This window comes from Budorcas taxicolor, chromosome 2 (assembly GCF_023091745.1).
Source record: "Budorcas taxicolor isolate Tak-1 chromosome 2, Takin1.1, whole genome shotgun sequence".
In the NCBI taxonomy this organism is placed as follows: Eukaryota; Metazoa; Chordata; class Mammalia; order Artiodactyla; family Bovidae; genus Budorcas; species Budorcas taxicolor.
This window is the reverse complement of record NC_068911.1, coordinates 79,877,463-79,885,304: the sequence shown is the minus strand read 5'-3', so window position 1 is coordinate 79,885,304 and position 7,842 is coordinate 79,877,463. Positions and strand designations below refer to the sequence as shown.

The 7,842-nt window shown below is 42.8% G+C and overlaps 1 pseudogene; it reads right to left on the bottom strand.

The window, feature by feature from the left end:
• Positions 1-783: 783 nt before the first annotated feature.
• On the bottom strand, positions 784-1,574 carry LOC128043896 (transmembrane protein 126A-like; annotated as a pseudogene).
• Between the last annotated feature and the right edge of the window lie 6,268 nt (positions 1,575-7,842).

The following is a 7,842-nucleotide window of genomic DNA, read 5'->3' as shown; positions in this document are numbered from 1 at the left end:
CTTCATCAATTTCCTATTTAATTGTTTTAAGTCATCCAACTGTCAGGCAATGTTCTTGTGTTCTTTCTTTCATTAAGCAGTAGAACAAATACTTAAGTTTAATGTAAAAGTTGACATAGAGAAAATATTTTTGTTTTTAGGACATTAAAAGACAGATATTTGGAGAAATGCTGTTGAAACATTTTGGATGCTGGCTAAGTCCATGGCTTTCACCAGCTGTCCCCCTGGCTTGCCTCTCTCTGCTTCCTCCCATCTTCAAGAGCCTGTATTGAAGTTTTCCTCACTAATGCTGGTCGGTCCAGTGGCTCCACGTGTTGGATGTCTAGAGAGGGTTCTGTCACTTTATTTTTAGACTCATAGTGACTTAAAAAATTAAGAAATTATCCTAATAGGTTAGCAAAATTATGGCATATTTTTTAAAATTATGTCTGCTTATTCATACTTGCTATTGCTGCTGCTGCTAAGTTGCTTCAGTCATGTCCGACTCTATGCGACCCCATAGACGGCAGCCCACCAGGCTCCCCCGTCCCTGGGATTCTCCAGGCAAGAACGCTGGAGTGGGTTGCCATTTTCTTCTCCAATGCATGAAAGTGAAAAGTGAAAGTGAAGTCACTCAGTCGTGTCTGACCCTCAGTGACCTCATGGATTGCAGCCTTCCAGGCTCCTCCATCCAGGGAATTTTCCAGGCAAGAGTACTGGAGTGGGGTGCCATTGCCTTCTCCTATTCATACTTAGATGTAGGTTATTTTTAGTTTTATTTTTGTATACAGATTTGCTTAACAGTCACTGAATTTCTAGGCCAATTTCAGGTAACTGAAGCACCTTTGAAAGTAGCTCATATTGTCTGCAGCGGGGATGCTGCAGCCCAGTCTGGAGCAAAATTGGAAAACACATCTTTCTAAAGACAGGCTTGGGCTTCCCCAGTGACTCAGTGGTAAAGAATCTGCTTGCAGTGCAGGAGAGGCAGGTTCAATCCCTGGGTTGAGAAGATTCCCCTGGAGTAGAAAATGGCAACCCACTCCAATATTCTTGCCTGAGTAATCCCATGGACAGAGGAGCCTGGCGGGCTACAGTCCATGGATTCACAAAAGAATTGGACATGACTTATCGACTAAAGAACAACAACAACAGCAAAGACAGGCCCAGAAATCCTAGTCCAATCATTTAAGATGTTTCCTTTCTTGGGCAGCAGGACTGAGTTATATCTGGCTGCTAGGCCATTGTTCACAGGACCACCAAACTGTGCAGGCCACCAAAAACAAGACCAACCAATCTACCTCACGTACTGGTACAGGTTTCACAATGCAAATCACAAAACATTTGTACGATACATGTGCCATCAAAAATGGAATCACTGCCTTTGGTAAGCCACCAGCTGTATGAGCCTGTGACACAGGTAAGATGGGTTAAAAAAGACTATTTGCTATTAGGCCGCAGAAAGCAGCATTCAGTCCAATATATGTTGATCCATTTTTAAGCAGATTCCTTTCTGCTTCCAGTAGCTGGTTGATTTTTCTGATTATAATATCAGTTAAGTTCTTCTTGACAGTATCATCTGGTTCATGATGTTCCATCTTGAACTTTTCCCTCTTCTCCCAGAAATCTTCCTCGGTTTTCTTCAGCCACACAAGGGCTCACTCAAGCCTTTGCTCAACTCACCCAGGCACAGCCATCTTTTCAGCTTATTTTTAATGTTCATACCTAACAAATGAACACCCTTGACACAAAGGAATAGATATTTTAATAACTTAAGTTGACGCACTTAAGTTTGATATACTGGGCATAAAGATGATTAAGACATAATAATTCCTCAAGGAATTCTCAGTCCAGCAAACTGTAAAATAATATATGATAAATAATTGCACACAACTGTTGATTAGATTACACAACCAGAAAGTACTTCTGCATCGTCTTTTTTTATAGAGAAGGTCAAAACTTCAAACCGAAATTCTTTCCTATGTGGAAACCTAGACCAAAGAAACTCTCGACCCCTTCATGGACCCTGAGTGCACTGGGCTGGCTGTTCACTTCCCCAGGGACCCACTCTCTGGGCCATTGAGGTTGCTGGAGAATATGCAGCCACATTCTTTTCACTGTGATCTTCAAGGTGACAGTGTGAGTTGCCATTCACAACTGGGAAAGCCCCATTGTCTCCTTGCCCATCAGTGGTGCTGAAGCTTTTTTCAAATCTGTTCTCTTACTTTGAAAGCTCTTTTCATGTTTCAAAACACCAGAGAGAGCAAACTGATGCTAAATTACGTAAGCTGTAGAGCAATCCATCGGACTAGGGGGAAAAAAAAAAGTTGGTCTGGCTATTTTGTTCCACTCTGCACAGATAACACTCAATATCCTAATGGAACTAAAACACATTACTGTCTAAGAGAGAGAGAGACTACAATAACAAGTAGTCAATTTTCCCTCCTGAAAAACTCCTTTTTGAGAAGACATACTGAATACATTGTACATAAATCCTAGTTGCTATTTGCACATTGTAATGCTTCAATATACCTGAGGATTTTTTTACCTCATGAGATACCGCCCAATCTGTGCCTTGTGTATCTCCTGTCTCACCATCAACTCAGAGCAATTGGAAGAGACTAACAGATTCAATTCTGAAAAACAACCTCATCATAATGGAAAATCCAATTAACTTTAGATACCATAGCCACATACCAGTAACAGCACTGTAATTTTGCCTTCTATAAAAATGGCTTAGCTGTTTGTTGGGTAGCATGTCAAAAATTAAACAATGCCGATTATTTTCCTTGTCTTGCGATCTAACACTACCTGGTGAATTAGAAGACCAACTACTGATATACATTTAACTAGATTTAATTCCTGGAATCTTTGTGTTTTACTGACTTGTTTTGCATGTTCTAGGGTGAAGGAAAATAATTATCTCAGGGAACCCAGACTGAACTCCTGTTCCACAGTTTATAGGTTGTGGAATGATGATTTTGATAATGTTGATGTCATTTTTAGCTTTCCTAAGTGAAAAGTGATATGAACTAGTGATATTATCATGCTTACTGTCTTGGCTGCTTTGTGAGAGAAGTCAGAAAGTGATTGTTATCTGTTCTCAAGGGAAGATAAACTGGGAGGCTGCAGGAAATGTTGCTGAAATGTTCATCATGATTGTTGGTGGAGCTGAAACAAAAGCCAGTCTCAATACCAAGCTCAGTGTCCAGCCTCCAGATAGTCCTTCTCACGTTGGCAAAGGGGGCACGCCCTGGGTTTCCAGTGGAAACCTTACTTTTATTAATTTTTACAGATATGAGTTAGTTGCATTCAAAACAAATATCCAGTTTTTACCAGAAATGGCAAAGGATAGAAAGATGGTCAAGTCCTAATCCTTGCCCTCTCAAGGGTTTAAATATGGCAAATACAAAGCAGAGAAGTCATAGCCAGCATATTAGACACACGAGAAAACTATGTTAATGTCTTCTTGAAAGTAGGCAAACTATGAACCATGGGTGTGTAAATACACTCTTGGGCTTCCTGGTGGCTCAGACGGTAAAGAATCCACCTGCAGTGCAGGAGACCTGGGTTCGATCCCTGGGTCAGAGAGATCCCCTGGAGAAGAGAACGGCAGCCCACTCCAGTATTCTTGCCTGGAGACTCCCGTAGACAGAGGAGCCTGGAGGGCTACAGTCCATGGGATCTCAAAGAGTCGGATAGGACTGAGCGACACACTTTCACTTTTCTAATACATATTTTTAAGTTCAAGAGTGATGTGGAAGGAGGTCTCTTGAAAGGAATCAGGGAAAGCAGACGAAGAAAGAGGGAAGAAGCCTGGGCTGCACTTCCCTCCCCTGTGGTTTCTTTTGGTTTAGCCAGCCTGCTCTTCCCAAGGCAGAGTTTCTGCAAGTTAATACTGCATGTAAGACCTACCGAGGGAATTTTTTTTTAATGCAGATTCATGGGTTCCACCCACAGACATCCAGATACCACTGGTTCAGAGTTATATTTAAAATCTCCATTTTAAGTCAGCCTCCAGCAGCTGAGAGTCAAGCTTTGGACTTTGAGTTGGGAAACAGTGCTCTGAGATTAGTCGTGTGTTGTAAGGAAGGGAGATAACTGACTTGGAAGATCTGGGTGATGTGGGGGTTCACACACGGTGGTCTCTGCAATCTTTGTCTTATATCATAGGAGAGTAGGACTGGAAGAGGAGAGGAAAAGTCAGCTCTCCGTAATTAACTAACACAGCCTTCTCCCAGCCCAAGTATACTTGGGCACAGCCCCATGTGCCTGCATCAGAGAAATCTGACTCCTGACAGTGTTTCCACTTTCCCTGTCCATCTCCTGCATTTCCTCTGACCCTCCTATTATGCGCCATCTGGGGCACGGCTGCTCCCACTTTCCATTTATGAATAATCTGGGACTATATTTAGGCATCTCCAGTCATTAGGTACCTACGGTTTCTGTATACAGCCTATAAGGTTTTATTTCTTAGAATTCTAGAAATTCATGAGAAAGAAAGCTCTTAATATTAGGTCACTTAGTCAATTACCTCCTTTCCTGCCTAATGCAAAATTATTCCCAACAGTCCTGTTTCTAGCGCTCTGTCACCTATTTTTAAATGTACTGATGGTGACTCTGCCCCTCCCCTCAAGAGACCCTTATCCTGCCTCACCGAGCTCAGTGTCAGGGGCTTTCCCTGGTAATTAGCTCCAAGTTGCTATTTCTTCTCTTTCCCATTATCCTTGGTTATCAATTCCCTTGTAACAACATTATTTCTCTCACATAGGCTCTATATTTTTAGACAGTTTCCACAGTTTCACAAGCCACTGTTAAAAAGAGTTGAGCTACTTAGTACCAGCCCCTATCTTAATGAGTCGCACTATTGGACGATGAAGACAGACCTAATGGAAACTGTCTTTGGGTCCCACTGTGTTCCGCCACGAGCCACATTACCTCATGCCTGCATCTCTGTGCTTGTCTGCATTGATTTTATCCGTCTGAGGTCATCCCCCTCTACAGAGCAGTGTCTCTTTAAGCATAATGTGTCTAGATCACATGAAGGTGTATAAAAAAGGGCCATCTTGTTATCTGAAAATTGGGAATGAGACTGCCTACTTGGTTACATTTCTATGAATGTTCAATGACACCAGGTTCAGAAAAAAATTAACAACAATTCTAGTGTGCAGTCGACATAGTAAAATCCTGAGGCATATCTATATGGTACTAATATGAATATACCTCCTTCTGTTTTTGGCTCTCTCACTTGCTGGCCGTATGACATCAACACAATGTGCGATGACCTATTATATAACCCTTCGCAGTTGCTGGACTGAGTATTCTTTGAGGAGAGGAACTGTGCCTTATTCATCTTTCTGCCCAGGGCATCAGACTTAAATGTATCAGCCTAAGTTGTTTTACCTTCCTGAGCCTCAGTGTTCACTTCTGTGAAATGAGCACAGATAATCTGCCTTTGGCTCAGACCCATTTTATGCCTTAGCTGACATCTTCCAAGCCCACAGTTTTGCTCCAGCCATTGCTGCAGATAACACACTTGCACAAGAAGAGATGGAAGACACCTCACTTCCCCCGCACCCTGAGGAATCCTGCCAAGGGACATCTGCAGGAGCCTGGGTCCAATCACTCAAGCAGTGGTTCTCACCAGGAAGATGTAGTGATCACACTGTGGGAAGGAGCTGAGAGAAATACATTTTGTCTGCCCAAAAGTTGCAGAAGCTGTGATAATCTGTTCTAGGAAAATACACCCCACTAGAAAGGGGCCAGGGACACTGTTAACAACCCACAGTACACAAGGTAGCCCCAATGACAAAGAATTGCCCAACCCATATGCCAGTGGTGCTGCTGTTGAGAAACCCAGACCAAGAGACCCTACAAAAACCGCATCTGAGGAAAATGCCTCCTAAGATACGCTCCTTCCTCTTGTGTTCAGACCCTGTCACCTTCTCCACTCCAGAATGGACCCACTACCCACTAGAAGGTTATTACTCTGCTCTATAAGTGCATACACAAATACAAAAGATTTCTTTTATATAGAGTCGGACAGACTGAGTGACTAAGCACAGCACAAGAATAAGACATTTACCTACCCTGTAGTGTCAAAGCTGTAATGCTAGGAGTGCTCAGGTCACAGCACCATCACAGGGGATATATGCTCCTTGCTGTGGGAAGAAACAGCAGAGCTAAAGAACTGCAAGGCAGAAACCAAGGGAACAAGTGTAGGAGCAGATGCTGAGGTGCTCATATACAAGGTTAGAGTATAATACTAGAGAGGGGAGAATTTACTGATATTGGAAACTTCTCCCATGATCTAGAGTTTGATGTCTTAGTGAGGACAAACAAAATTGGTCCTAATGCATTGCTGGGATCATTCTTTGAAGGTTGTCTGACCAAAGTAAATCAAGAATAGAATTGCCTTGGCAGAGTATTGGGGAAAGCATCAAAAGGCTCAGAAAGATGGAATGTTGTCATGGATTTATGTTAGAACAAAGCGCTCACCACCCAACTATGATCCCTGAGGAGGTCTAAAGGACACTCTTCCACCTGGTTAATAAAGAATGTGTCAACATGGTGGAGAAACTTGGCTGTGGCTGCTGACTGATGTTGGGAGATACTACATTGGAACTGGTTTCCCTGCTATAGCTGGGATTCTAAAATAGCAGAAGCAATTTTGTCTTTATAGAAACAAGTTGGACATGATTATTGAAATGGGCAGCAAGGCCAGAGTTTCAATCAGGGTGCCTTAACCTACAGGGATCTGTGGGAATGGTTAATAGATCATGGGTGCAAGATGGATGGGTAGCCAACTAGAGTTAGGTTTCATCTGTATAACCAGAAGATGAAATTCAGCAAGCAAAAAACTGCTGCCAGTCACTACAATAGAAAAATCACACACCCACCCATTTTCTAGATCAAAGTCAATTCTCAAGAGTCTGAGCTCAGTCTCAGATCCAGAGCTCACCGACTAACGAAGAGGCTAGATCCTCTCAAGGAAGTATCCTGAAATACCACTGTAAATACATGATAAATATTTCCCAATTCACAAGGAACTCTGAAGCTAGTTACCAGAAAAAGTATGTACTGGGGAAAGAAGCGGAGAAGGCAATAGCACCCCACTCCAGTACTCTTGCCTGGAAAATCCCATGGACGGAGGAGCCTGGTAGGCTGCAGTCCATGGGGTCACTAAGAGTCAGACATGACTAAGCAACTTCACTTTCACTTTTCACTTTCATGCATTGGAGAAGGAAATGGCAACCCACTCCAGTGTTCTTGCCTGGAGAATCCCAGGGACGGGGGAGCCTGGTGGGCTGCCGTCTATGGGGTCACACAGAGTCGGACACTGAAGCGACTTAGCAGCAGCAGCAGCAGTAGGGGAAAGAAGAATTCCCAGACCATTCAAGAGGCTATAAGGCAGAGGATCACAGTTGACTCTGATAGCAAGAAATCTAAAATTCCACTATGCCCTTCATTAGAGCAAGGTTCATATAAGCAAGACAATGAATGGAATCCTGGCCCATGTCCCTCCCAGAGAGGTCCAAGGGGTCTGCTGACATCCGTGCAGTTATTGTCCATTCCCTTATGCAATCAAGATTGGCTCCTTGACTGGGGAATAAGAGCAATGGTGCTTGGAAAGGACAAGAGGAAGTCTCTAAACCTGCATTGTTATGTCTCAGAAAGAATTTCAGAAATCAGCATCACTATCAAAGATTTAGTTTACCTATATGGTTGCTGCAAAAACTAGAGGGATCATGGTGAACGACAGTGGACCAAAACAAACATAAAAAGTGGTTGTCATAATCACAACTGCTATACCAGATGTAGTATTTTCCTAGAAAATTATCACAGCTTCTGGTACTTAACATGCAG